At 43.7% G+C, this 14,770-nt stretch overlaps 1 protein-coding gene across 7 annotated transcripts in view; it reads right to left on the bottom strand.

Moving 5' to 3' along the window:
• Positions 1–14,767, bottom strand: part of ADD1 (adducin 1) — a 95,719-nt gene extending 80,952 nt beyond the window's left edge. For 3 of the 7 annotated variants that reach the window (XM_056554993.1, XM_056554997.1, XM_056554998.1), the window contains exon 1: positions 14,384–14,742. The gene's annotated coding sequence lies outside the window, so the exon portion shown is untranslated. Of the gene's footprint in view, positions 1–14,383 lie in introns of all 7 variants that reach the window. The other 4 variants (XM_056554995.1, XM_056554999.1, XM_056554994.1 and 1 more) reach the window with 4 other exon arrangements.
• Between the last annotated feature and the right edge of the window lie 3 nt (positions 14,768–14,770).

Here is a 14,770-nt window from a genome sequence, read left to right as displayed (position 1 = left end):
CATATGAGGTATGTGCTTACTCGAGAGAAATTGGGCTACAAATACAAGTAAAAATTTTGTCCTTTTACCCCTTGTAAAAATTCAAAAATTGGGTCTACAAGAACATGTAAGTGTAAAAAATGAAGATTGTGAATTTTCTCCATCACTTTGCTGCTATTTGTGTGAAACACCTAAAGGGTTAAAACGCTGACTGAATGTCATTTTGAATACTTTGGGGGGTGTAGTTTTTATAATGGGGTCATTTATGGGGTATTTCTAATATGAAGACCCTTCAAATCCACTTCAAACCTGAACTGGTCCCTGAAAAATACTGAGATTGAAAATTTTGTGAAAAATTGGAAAATTGCTGCTGAACTTTGAAGCCCTCTGGTGTCTTCCAAAAGTAAAATCACGTCAATTTTATGATGCAAACATAAAGTAGACATATTGTATATGTGAATTTAAAAAAATTTATTCGTAATATCCATTTTCCTTACAAGCAGAGAGCTTCAAAGTTAGAAAAATGCAAAATTTTCAAATTTTTCATCAAATTTATGGATTTTTCACCAAGAAAGGATGCAAGTATCGACAAAAATTTACCACTATGTTAAAGTAGAATATGTCACGAAAAAACAATCTCGGAATCAGAATGATAACTAAAAGCATTCCAGAGTTATTAATGTTTAAAGTGACAGTGGTCGGATGTGCAAAAAACGCTCCGGTCCTTAAAGGAGTAGTCCAGTGGTGATCAACTTATCCCCTATCCTAAGGATAGGGGATAAGTTGCAGATCGCGGGGGGTCCGACCGTTGGGGCCCCCCGAGATCTCCTGCATGGAGCCCCGACAGCCGGCGGGAAGGGGGCGTGTCGACCTCCGCACGAGGCGGCAGCCGACACGCCCCCTCAATACAACTCTATGGCAGAGCCGAAGCGCTGCCTTCGGCAATCTCCGGCTCTGCCATAGAGATGTATTGAGGGGGCGTGTCGGCCGCCGCTTCGTGCGGGGGTCGACACCCGCTATCTCGGCGGAGAGCCGGGGCCCCGTACAGAGAGATCGCAGGGGGCCCCAGCGGTCGGACCCCTTAGCGATCTCAAACTTATCCCCTATCCTTAGGATAGGGGATAAGTTTTTCACCACTGGACTACCCCTTTAAGGCCAAAATGGGCTCCGTCCTGAAGGGGTTAAAGATAAAAATAAATAAATAAAATAAAATTATATACACACACACACACACGGGAATTTATCATTGTTTTTACACAGCTTTTATGTGTACATGTCATGTTTTACACATTTTTTTACTTAAGTTATCACAAGACTCCTTAGGATGAAGTCAAATGTACTTTGTCTTTTTCAATGGTAGCAGATTTATCAAATTTGACTTTATTTGGGTGCATTCACACCATGATTATGTCATACGGCTACCAGAACGAACAGGGAAATGTTAAAACCAGCCACAGTCTTATCTTCGCCAGACTTGTGTTGCAACAGAATTAAATTTGACTAAGCCAACCATTCAAATGAATGGGATGCGGCAAGGGTCCAGCAGGGGCCGTTTAATTTCCCCACCGTATGCCCAAATCGTAGTATGAATGTAGCCATGATGAAGGTGCACATGAGGAACGTACAGGCAAGTGATTGGAAAAATAACTTTATATCCACAGGCACAAGTTTCTAGGAATCTGTCAGCCAGATCCAGAATTTGTAAAAACTTGCACATGTGTGACCAGGTAAAATCCTTTAAAGGGGTTATCCAGCATAAGGTGATTTTAGTACGTACCTGGCAGACAGTAATGGACATGCTTAGGAAGGATCTGCGCTTGTCTTGGGCTAAATGTCTATGTTGTGAGATTACCATAACACTGTGGCTAGCCTTCTATGAACTTGTATTTCCTGTTTTCAGTTTACTTGTTTGCCTACAAATCACATGATTCCATTTTCCTCCTTCCCACACACACATCAGCCACCCGACCCATTGAAACATAAATGAGCTGCAGACCTGTGGTCTTCAATCAGGGTGCCTACAGCTGTTGCATTAGTTGAAGATTGATCCCTCCACCCATTGAAGCAGACAGGCTCCCTGTCATCAGCTGACTAGTGGGTCAGGTCTCGACCGCATTGCAAGCTGGGAAAAATCTGAGACAACAGTCATTTTGTATGCTGGTAAAAATAAATATTGGGGGTGAAAATCACAGAAGAATTGTGAGAAAACCATCACACAGGTACAGACACTATATTATGAACTACACTAACTTTACAGCCCCTGTAGCATAGCCCTTTAATTTTAGGGCACTGGTTTCCAGAAACAGCCCTTGTATTCTGTTAGTTGCCAGATTGATATTATGCTGCACCAAGCCAGATTATATATATATATATATATATATATATATATATATATATATATATATATATATATATACACACACACACAATAAAAAATAGTCCATTCAGTGAGAAATCGCTAGCTGAATTTCCTCAGAGCTTGATGGCTGGCATTTATCATTGTCTTTAGACAGTTTTTTGGGTCTAGAAAAGATGCAAAGAAGGCGCAAGCAGGGTTTGAGCCTTTTGGTTTACACATTTCTGCAGATTTTGAGCTGCAATCTACTGATTTTGGCAATACACATGATATGGAAGGGTTTTTATCAACTGCACCTTTTTGTTAAAATGGTGCAAAAAAGGTGCAAAGCCACTGAAAAGTCTCTAAAAAACTACACCAGCCCAGACTTCGCTTTTTGCTGTGAAGAGAGAAATTTCAGAAAATGTGACCTGCACAAAATTTATCAAATTAATAAATTTGGTGCTCCTACACATTACCAGCACACAAAAAAATAAAAAATAAAAAAAAAGTGTAGAAAAATGCTTCACTTACACTACAATGATAAATGTTGGCCGATGTCCACAGCAAACCGCCGTGGACATAATCATGTCCTATTGACAGATGACACTTCTCTGGCGGATTTTGATTGAACATGTATAAACCTTGATTGAACATGTAGAATCCAATTCCTCATCAGATACAAGTCATGTCGGACACGCACAAACGTCATCACTGCACCTCACATAACACTTGCGGAGATCTATTACAATAGTCCTGGCTGTACTATCTGGTTTAGCAACAATCTGACATGCAGGTTGTCACACAAAATATGTGCTAGTGAGAACAGATTAGTTTATACAGAACCCTCAACTAATCTCCCCTGTCCATAACCATTAAGGGATATTGTAGAATTATATTTAAATTATGCACATTTATATTTAATTTATATATTTTCCAACGCGGTAATTAGAGTTGTGTCAAAAAGAAACAGGGGTGAAAAATGTGCTTTGAGAAATAAATCACACCCAAAGTTATGGTGACTGGATATGCACCTTATACAAAAGGGCAGATATTTACATAGGCTATAAAACTGTGCTGCTATTACAAATGACCATGCAAGTTATTCAGATTTTATCATCAGATTTACTGCGGCCTAAAGGCAAGTGCATTCTACACAAGATACCATAGGGCTCTTAATAAAAAGTAATTAGCTCTTTGCCTTTTTATTGTAAGTAAACCTTTAACTCTAGACACAATGAAACTGGAACCTAGTAACCATATGTGTGTTTGGATTTAAAGGATTTGCCCTTGGAAATTTTTGTAGCATTTAGCCACTATGAAACCACAATGACTTAGGACATTTACTATACTTTCTATGTTAATAAATAAACACTAAATATTTTTATACAAAAATTAACATCTTGACATACATCAATAAAAGAATGCTAAATCTGTGACCTCTCCCCTTGAACCTCTCTTGCAGTACATAGCAGCAGCTCTATTTATAACTAGGGCACACACTTCTCAGACACATTTAGCCAGCAGCGCTACAAAGAAGATTTTGGCCATTCAGGTTTAACTTGTGAACAGATTTTGTGTTGACTTAATGCAAATAAAGAATTAAGAAGCCTTTACAACAGATTCCACATATGCCAGTGATGATACCTTGTTTCAGGGGGCGTGGTGATCTTTTGAACTAAAACGGGACACCAGTCAAAAAGTAGAACATCATAATCAGGGGTGTGGAATTTTTTTTGAAAAACTACTTGTCCAAGGGACTAAAATGGAGCAGAATCTACTTGTCCCTCAAGACAATCTTGATACTTGCCCTGGTACATAAAATATTTTCAACCAAAATAGTATGTAAATTAGTTTTTTTTTTTATTAATAGAAACTTAATAGACAGACCAGTATGTCCGCCCCATTAGGTGGATAGGGCCCCTGATAAGTATGTCCGCCCCATTAAGTAGGTAGTCCCCTTTAGGAAGGTATGTCCCTTAATCAGGTCAGTATGTCTCCTCATCAGGTAGGTAGGCAGGTAGGGCTCCTCTAGTAAGTAAATAATGCTTCATATAGCGATGCCCCCCCCCCAGTTGGTAGGAAGGGTGGGCTCCGCCAGTAGGCAGAGCCCCAAATAGATATGTCCCCAATTAATTAGAGCTCCCCCATATGATATAGATAGCTATGACCCCCATACCTTCCTAAAGTAGGTAGTCAGACTCCCAGATAGTTATGACCCCCATCAGGTAGGGCTCCCCAGTAGGTAGGTAGGTAGACAAGCCCCTCAGATATGACCCCCATCACTGACTTATGGTCTTATTTGGGGGCCTGTCTACCTACTAGGGAGCCCTACCTGATGATCAGATAGGGCTTCCCAGTAGGTAAACAGGCCCCCAGATGGATATGACCCCCGTCGGGTAGGGATCTCAATTAAACAATGATATTCCCTAATTAGACAAGGTTAGCCCCTGGTGGTAGGCAGGCAGGTCCTCCCTTATGTAGCAAGTTACTGCTAGTAAGTAAATGCTACTTACATCTGCCTGCGAGAGCTACCTGGCAGAGGTGCATGTTATAAGTGACGTCATCGCACGCACCGCGTAAGATGTCGACGTCCCGGCGCTGTGCTTGCAATGATGTCACTCAATGTGCACCTCTGCCAGGAAGTCCCACATGCAGATGTAAGTAGCATTTACTTACTAGTTTAGTGACAGGGCAAGACTGGTTGCCCTGTCATATGTGAATTTCTTCCGGCATTTAGTGCTGCTTGCCCGAAGCAAGGCTAAATGCCTAAAGAAATCACATACCTTATGCCCAAAAGTGCATGTCCTGCAAATTCCACATGCCTGCATAATACATGGATGGATCTCTTGGCCAGCTGGGGAGCTGAGTGCAATGCTAGCAATTAGGGATCGACCGATTATCGGTTTGGCCGATATTATCGGCCGATATTCACGATTTTGGATAATTCGATAATGTCCCGCCACACCACTGCGCCGCACCGCGCCGCCCCGGCCACTGCCCCATTGCCTCCCCCATCCCCGTTTTTATAATTACCTGTTCCCGGGGGCTCGGGGGTCCACGCTATTTCTGGCTCCTGCGCCGTCCAGCGCAATGACGAGTGACATCCTCAACGCGACGTCACTGCGCACAGTGACAGCTCAGGAGAACGGCGCCGGAGACCGAACTAGAGCGTACCCCGGAACAGGTAATTATAAAACCGGGAATGGGGGAGGCAAATGGGGCAGCTTCCTCATAACCATCAATAAGCTTCTTACACCTCTCAGCCGGAATGTTGGACCACTCTTCCTTTGCAAACTGCTCCAGGTCTCTTATTGGAAGGCGCCTTAGCAACAGTGCACACTGCAGACAAAGGCAAATCTAGATCTCTGGAGATGGACTTGTAACCTTGAGATTGTTGATATTTTTCCACAATTTTGGTTCTCAAATCCTCAGACAGTTCTTTCTGTTGTCCATGCTTAGTGTGGCACACACAGACACACAATACAAAGACTAAGTGGACTTCTCTCCTTTCAGGTGTGATTTTTATATGGCCAATACCTGTTACTTGCCCCAGGTGAGTTTAAAGGAGCATCACATGCTTGAAACAATCTTATTTTTCCACAATTTTGAAAGGGTGCCAATCATTTTGTCCAGCCCATTTTTGGAGTTTGGTGTGACATTATGTCCAATTAGCTTCCCCCCCTCTTTTTTTGGTTTAGTTCCAATACACACAAAGAGGGACATTTATCAATGTTTGCTTATGTACTTTTTTTTTTTTAAGTAATTTTTTCCTTACTTTTTTTTTGCTTATGTGTGACTTATTTATCAACTGGTTTCAGCCTGTTGATAATTTTCTTTCATGTAAGCAATTTTTCCTTTTTTCCTTTGGTAGTAGCTTTTTCTGCTCCATGTTTGAGCTGGAGTAAATTTAGTCAATTTTTAACCTTGTTGAGACTTTTTTTGTGCAGTTCCGACTGTCGCAGTTGATAAATACCCGACTAAAGCAAATCCATTTTGAAAAATTTACTATGTAAGCAAGTTTGAATTTTCTTTTTCTTCATGCAAATTGTCGCACGAAAACACACGTAGTCGCAGTTGCGACAATTATAGTAAAGAAAACCTGACTAAACCCGTTGATAAATGTCCATCAAAGGGACTAAACATGTATACAGCTGGGAGGTATACCAGTTCATTCCGAATACCGAAATCTTTGTGCTGCTAAATATACATTTTTCCCCATACCGCAATACCGGTTGGGCCCCTCCCCATCGGAAATGAATGACTTATCAACCCAGTGCTGCGCTGTCCCCACATCGGGACACATATGTGCCCACACATGTGACCCGCGAGCGCTGTTCTGCCCCCCCCCCCCCAATTAATTAATTATCAGCGCTGTGCTGTCCCCATTGGGGTAAATACTCACATATGACCCGCAAGCGCTGCCCTCCTCGTCCTCTTGTTTGTTGGGGTCCGCCGGTGCTGACACTCTATACTGTATGCTGTATCCCTATGCCCGGGTTGCAAAAGATAAACAAAATAAACTTTAACTCACCTTCCCCCGTCGGTCCGGACCTGCTTCCTGGAGACGGGAACGTCGGACAGCCGTCAGCCTATCACCGGCCGCAGCGATGTTCCGCCTCAGCTGGTGATAGGTTGAGCTCTGTCATGTAAGAAGCCGGAATTGACCGGCGAATCACGGCGATCGTGACAAGGGGGTGTCTCAGGATAGATTTCACCAGTCATCCCATTCCGATCACCGTGTCCGGAGAAGTGTTGATCAAGGAATGCAGTGCTGTGCGCGAAGTGATACTTTGCAGCGCCGTACATTTACCGCGCTCATCGTTAAGGGGTTAAATAGGTACTCTGGTGGAAAAAAAAAAATTTCTATCAACTGGTGACAGAAAGTTAAACAGATTTGTAAATTACTTCTAATAAAAAATCTTAATCCTCCCAGTACTTATTAGCTACTGAATACTACAGGGCAAATTCTTTTCTTTTTGGAACACCGTGCTCTCTGCTGACATCTCTGTCCATTTTAAAAGGAAAACTGTCAGCTTGCTCCCCCCGCACTAACCAGCGGTACTGGCTGGTTGTGCGGGGGATGCTGTCCAGTTTGATGCTTACCATGCCCGGATCTGTTGCGCCGTTCGGCCGTAATCTTCTATTTTCGGTATATGCTAATTAGGTGCTAACTTGCACCGGCCGAGCTAACTGGTACTCTGACATCAGCATTTCTGGCCGCAGCGCCGGCCAGCTCATCAATATCCCGCCCAAATATCAATTTTGCACATAAAATTCCATATGATGGCTTATTTTTTGCGGCACCAATTCTACTTGGCAGTGACAGTCATTTTACCAAAATATCCACGGCGAAGCAGAAAAAAAATTGATTGTGTGACAAAATTGAAGAAAAAAAATGAAATTTTGTAAATTACTTAAATTTTTTCGCATCCGGGCCGGTATGAGGGCTCATTTTTTCCGCCGTGATCTGAAGTTTTTGTCGGTACCATTTTTATATTGATGGGACTTTTTGATAATTTTTATTCATTTTTTCATTATATCAAAAGTGACCAAAAACACGCTATTTTGGACTTTGGAATTTTTTTGCGCGTATGCCATTGACGGTTCGGTTTAATTAACGATATATTTTTATAGTTCGGACATACCACATGTTTATTTTTATTGACAGTTTTTTTTTTTAAATGGGGAAAAGGGGGGGGGTAATTCAAACTTTTATTAGGGAAGGGGTTAAATGATCTTTATTAAAAAATGTTTCACACTTTTTTTTTTCAGTGTTATAGGCCCCCCTGGTGGATATTTCACTGCACATACTGATCTCATACACAGATCATTGCTGTGCTCAAGCCTGGATCTCAGGCTTGGAGCAATCAATCGCCGATGGACGTGGGCACAACGGGCAAAGATCGCCATTCTCGTGACGGGGCACAACGGATCCCAACGGCTCCCATTCACTATTATGGGGTCCGTCAGGCGACTTTTTTTTTTTACGGGAATAATGGGAGAAAAAGGCCGGTCAAGCAGTAATCTTTCTCCCGCTAGTCTCCCCCCAACGGAAGTCACACTGCTGTGTCCAAATGGCAGCGTGAAAGAAGCCTTAACTTTGTCCAATAAAAGGCAATGGATATGCTGGAGTGTAGGCCACGGTATATAACAGCATACCTTTTTGTCTATACTCTGATATATACCTTCAACTTACTGCCTGAACATTAGGAAGTGTATTTTTTTTGCCACCAGAAACAACAACACCTCTCTACTGGCCATATACAATCTACCTAATGGGATTATGCAAATTTAGAAAAACATAGCAGCTTTCTGCCAAAACCAGAGTCACGCCTGCTCTTAGGTGGTGTGTGTAATAATATTTAGGCTCCATTCATTTCAGTAGTACAGAACCGCAATACCCCACACACCCCAAGAGTGACTGATTCTGGAAGAAAGCAGTCATGATTGTATAATCTAACATAGTTGGTGGGGGCTTTCACATGCAAAAAGCATGTTTGACTGCTGCTCCTGTCACTATCTTCAAAACTGGGAAAATGGAGTACAGTGCTCGGCTATCTAAGGAAGTCCCATACATTCAATGCAGCAGAGGCAGAGCATGCACACTGCTCTGTAGAGGATTACTACTGCTTAGTTCTCAAAGGAAAAAGTGGTCAGGCTCACACCCTGTTGATAACGGAGTAGTGGCGATTGTCTCAGTAATAGTCTAAGAACATCTCTGTAGACTACAGAGGTAGTTACAATCCTCTACTCTCCCCCCCCCCCCCCCCCCCCCACCCCCAATGGTGAGCAGCGACAATGACTGCCCAGGTGGCTTTTATCACATATTAGCATATTAGGTGCTGAAACTAGAGATGAGCAAACTTACAGTAAATTCGATTCGTCACGAACTTCTCAGCTCGGCGGTTGCTGACTTTTCCTGCATAACTTAGTTTGGCTTTCCGGTGCTCCGGTGGGCTGGAAAAGGTGGATACAGTCCTAGGAAAGAGTCTCTTAGTAATGTATCCACCTTTTCCCGCCCACCGGAGCACCTGAAAGCTGAACTAATTTATGCAGGAAAAGTCATCAACTGCCGAGCTGAGAAGTTCGTGACGAAGCGAATTTACTGTAAGTTCGCTCATCTCTAGCTGAAACTAATGGCACCGGTAGCTGGGGAACAGGGCATCTAGGAAGAAAAATCAGTGCATGGATAGATAGAGCAATGGCTGGAAGGGAATGATTTGATCGGACATTTCTTTTTTGTTTAAAGAAGCTAAAGGTCCCCTTTAAAAATGCTGAAGAAATAAGTGGGAAGGATCCCACAGGGAGGTGAAAATCGAACATTTAAGCCGGTGAGATATAAATAAGTTTCTTGTGAATAAAAGGTTGAGGACAGCCAAACTCCAAGAGAGATTTTCCAACAAGCACCAATATAAACAGAAAAAGAAAGGAGCACCAGAGAACCATCTAGTACAACTGAAAACTATGAAACCGTAAAAAAAAAGTCTGACATTACAGGCTCATAAAGTGAACAAATAGTGTGCAGCTTTCATTGAACTGAATGTAAAGGTATATTTTTGCAGTTCTCCCACTCACATCACTACAAAATAATCTCTACTCTCCTCCTCCAACAGCGTCTTTCCCACATTCCATACCATACACCGTCATACTCTTCACTATACGGTACAGAATGTAGTTTACGTTTGCTTTCTTCACATCAATCCATATTAATATGATGAAGCTATGGGGGAAGGGGGAGTTGCTTTACATCCATTCTCCTGTCTCCCAACTTCCTGATCCTTTTTAGTCTGCCTTCTCATCTCGAATATAGGACAAGGTTAGGCAAATTTTATTTCCCTAATGGCCATACTGTTACATAGGGTAAATGGACGAAAAAGCAGTGCTATAGCAGCAACAAATTGGTCATGATCACGTGATTATTTTACATAATAATTTTAAACATTCACACGTATAGGGCAGTCCAGCAGTCCGGCTCTCCAGCATTTGCAAAACTCCCCAGCATGCTCTGGGAAAATACTGGGAACTGCACTGTAGTTATATTTATAAGCATTTGGTAATGTTTCAAAGAGAATGCGCCAAATATCACTCAGGGTGCTCCTTGGTTCTGGATTCCCAGTACTACACAGGAATAGAGATTTAAAGGGGTACTCCTGTGGAAAACTTTTTTTTTATATCAACTGGTGCCAGAAAGTTAAACAGATTTGTAAATTACTTCTATTAATAAAATCTTAATCCTTCCAGTACTTATTAGCTGCTGAATACTACAGAGGAAATGGTTTTCATTTTGGAACACAGTGCTCTCTGCTGACATCTCTGTCCATTTTAAGAACTGTCCAGAGTAGGAGAAAATCCCCATAGCAAACATATGCTGCTCTGGACAGTTCCTAAAATGGACAGAGATGTCAGCAGAGAGCACTGTGCTCGTGATGTCAGCAGAGAGTTCTGTGTTCCAAAAAGAAAACCATTTCCTCTGTAGTATTCAGACCCTAAAAAAGTACTGGAAAGAGTAAGATATTTTAATAGAAGTAATTTACAAATCTGTTTAACTTTCTGGCACCAGTTGATTTAAAAAATAAATAAATAAAAAAAAAAAAAATTAAAAACATTTTCACGTGAGTACCCCTTTAATGGCACAACATTTCACAATCAGCAGAATGTACATAGATCTTTTGTTGACTTTAAATTGATAAATATTTTTGTATAGCTATTATACTCTGTTTAAATGTAAGACTGTTAAGTAGAGATGAGCAAACTTACAGTACTTTGATCCGTCACAAACTTCTCGGCTCGGTGGTTGCTGACTTTAGCCTGCATAAATTAGTTCAGCTTTCAGGTGCTCCGGTGGGCTGGAGACTCTCTCCTAGGACTGTATCCACCTTTTCCAGCCACCGGAGCACCTGAAAGCTGAACTAATTTATGCAGGATAAGTCATCAACTGCCGAGCCGAGAAGTTTGTGACGAATCGAATTTACTGTAAGTTCACTCATCTCTAATATATATATATATATATATATATATATATATATATATATATATATATTTTATATCGTAAAGTTAGCAAAAACAGCCTGTTAGCCTAGGCCGACTATCTTATGTATGCGAGAAATCACTGTCAAACCGCATATGTATGGGGGAGGGCTGGGTGACAGCTGCCATGTTAAAGTTGTATAGTCACCTTCACTGTTGGAATGTCACATTGGAAAAAAGAAAAATTCCATAGAAGGCAACCAAAAAAAAAAAAAAAAGTTAAAACCTAGGTGCATTAGCTTACAGAGAAAGGACACGACAATATTCTTTTCCTACTATTGTAGGTTTTGCAGTTTTAACTCCATATACAAATAAGTGCAGTAATAGAAGTGTTTTATCCATTTCTTAGAGCAGTGTTTTTCAAACAGTGTGCCTACAGCTGTTCCAAAACTGCAGCTCCCAGCATGCCCGGACAGCCAAAGGCTGTCCGGGCATGCTGGGAGCTGTATTTTTGGAACAGCTGGAGACACACTGTCTGGAAAACACTGTCTTCGAGAGAGATCTGCAGGGATATAAACCGTGCCCCAGCTGTGAACACTTACAGCATCTCCAGAAGCCTCCGCTCATCTCCTCCCACACAATCCGATCACATATTCACCAAGTATGCCACCCTCTCCCATCGCCAGAGATGAATCGCAGATACACGTCACTCCAAGAGGGTTTATACAGAGCATAAACCACATTTCAGGATCCCACAATCCCCTTTAAATCAATCTGTTGCCATTTTTACAACCTGCACCATAATAGGATGGAAAGAAGGATGTGATGGCACAATATTCATCACCGCTAGTGGGTAAAGAACTCAAGCTACAATGAACCTATACAGCAGCGGCAATGCACGAAACACCACATAAGTGCTACCAACAATCAGGTTACACTACTACTTTATACAACCCAAAACGCGTGACGTCTCTGCTTTAGCCCATACAGTATCCAATGAATAGACCATCCTCTATTTATTAGTAATATTCGTTTTTGGGAAAACAGGGTGACAAGTGATATTGCCGCTATTACAGCTCCAGCAGAGACTGACAACCAGAATTTGCAGTATATTAATATAGGACTGGAAGATGTAAGGAAACCCCATAATGCATTTGTACAAAGAAGCAATGACTGTCGGTCAGTAATACATATACATCAGATTTTAGACAACTTATCAATGAAAAGTATACAACATGAATGACTGACAGCCGGTGGTTATACCATCATGCCAGGCCTCTAGTTGTTTACCTCTCAGTATGTACATGTAAGAGGTACGGTAAAACTTCTCCCAACCTATGACAGTCATTCACACCCAGGATACAACACACCCTTTCAGTGGTTACTACATTCACCAATACCGCCTTCCGGCAAAGCTCCTCTAAGCCACATGCACCTATTCCCAATGATAACCCCAGCGCTTGCCTCCTGGGCCTAGCCCTGTGTCTATTCTCCCAGCCACTCTGCTTTCACCCTAAGGCCACCATTCTGTGCAGCTCCTGCCCATCTCGCCCGGAGGCCTGAAAATGTCACCCTGCATCCATGTTCTAGTGCAGCACAAGTGCCACCCATGCTCATCATCAAAGTGCAGCCCCTGGGTGCCACCCCATGTCCTTCTCCTAGTGCAGTGCCTGCATCTTTGCCATTCTCATTCTGCAGCCCCAGCATGTCACCCATCTCCCAGTGCAGCCCTTTATTTCCTTTACCAATCTCCTAGTGCAGCCCCAGCATGTCACCCACCTCCCAGTGCAGCCCTTTATTGCCTTTACCAATCTCCTAGTGCAGCCCCAGCATGTCACCCATCTCCCAGTGCAGCCCTTTATTGCCTTTACCAATCTCCTAGTGCAGCCCCAGCATGTCACCCATCTCCCAGTGCAGCCCTTTATTGCCTTTACCAATCTCCTAGTGCAGCCCCTGCATGTCACCCATCTCCCAGTGCAGCCCTTTATTGCCTTTACCAATCTTCTAGTGCAGCCCCTGCATGCCAACCTGCTTCCATCTCCTAGTGCAGCCCTTACTTGCCACCATGCCATCTTTTAGGCCTTGCTGCATGGACCTACTGCCACTTCATTCCGCTGTCCCTGCACCCAACTTCTAGTGTTGCCCATGCACAGCACCCAGTGATCTCCTAGTTCAGCCCTTACATGCCACAGTGCACCCATATAATCTTGTATTTCAGCATGCACCCCCATCTAATGAGCCAGCCTCGGCATGCCACCCAGTAAACATCTCCTAGTGAAGACCTTGCATGCCACCATTTGCCCATCTTCTAGTGTAGCCCCTAAATGCCACCCTGCACCCATGCCATCTGACAGATGGGGTATTCCACCCTGCACGGATCACCTAAAACAGCCACTGCATGCCAACCTGTGCCCTAGTGCAGCCCCTGCATGCCTACCTGCAGTGCTTGCATTCCACCCAACTCCTAGAGCAGTGGTCTCCAACCTGCAGACCTCTAGATGTTGCAAAACTACAACTCCCAGCATGCCCGGACAGCCAACGGCTGTCCGGGCATGCTGGGAGTTGTAGTTTTGCAACACCTGTAGGTCCGCAGGTTGGAGACTACTGTCCTAGAGCATCCCCTGTATGTTACTCTATTAATCTATTGGTGCAGCGCCATTATGCCAACTTACAGCCTGTGCATGCCACCCTGTACACCATTTCTCTGTACAAACCTCCCATATGCCACCAGTATCCCCCAGCACAGCCATGTATACCACTCTGCAGTCTCCTCACACCCCCTCTATGCCACCAGGCATTCCTCTACACAGACCAGCTGAGCCCCTTGTATATAACGCCCCCTGTGCTCTGTATATAGAGGCATATGCCACCCTGCACTCTGTATAAAGCAACATGTGCAGCTCCCAGAACAGCCCCTGCCTCTATAAGCCTCGGCCTGTACCCGTGCACACCTCACCAGCCCCATCCATTAGCATTCCTATACCAGGACTATACCCTATGCTGGCATCACCCGGCAGCCAGTCTGTGCCAAGCAGCTTTACAATCGCATCAGCCTCCATTCATACCTGCGTCCCACCCTGCAGTACCGCAGCCACTCACCGTCCCAAGTGTCCCTTGCGGATGAGCTCCGTGTCCCTGGAGGAGAAGCTCGGGCCCCTACGGATGATGTTTATCACAGCCTCTCCCCTCCCTCTCAGGCCAAATAATATGTCGGCGCCTCTCCCCCTCAGAGTGGATTGTGTGGGGCAGTGCGCATGACGCCTACCGGGCCCCTCCCCGCGCGCTGTCACCGGACACCCCGCTCGTCTCCTCTGGGCGGCGCCTTCCTCTATTTACTTCTGCGTGTCATCGCCATCAAGCACGGCCATCCCGCAGCGCCCCCTGCCGTCTTCCCGAATCGCTCTCTCACTCCCTCACATCGATAAGACGGGTGCGGCTTTGCAGAGTCTAAAACCGACAACGCGCATTGGCTGGAAGACGCCGAGA

The sequence above is a fragment of the Hyla sarda genome, chromosome 1 (assembly GCF_029499605.1).
Source record: "Hyla sarda isolate aHylSar1 chromosome 1, aHylSar1.hap1, whole genome shotgun sequence".
NCBI lineage: Eukaryota > Metazoa > Chordata > Amphibia > Anura > Hylidae > Hyla > Hyla sarda.
This window is presented reverse-complemented; position numbering and strand designations above follow the sequence as displayed.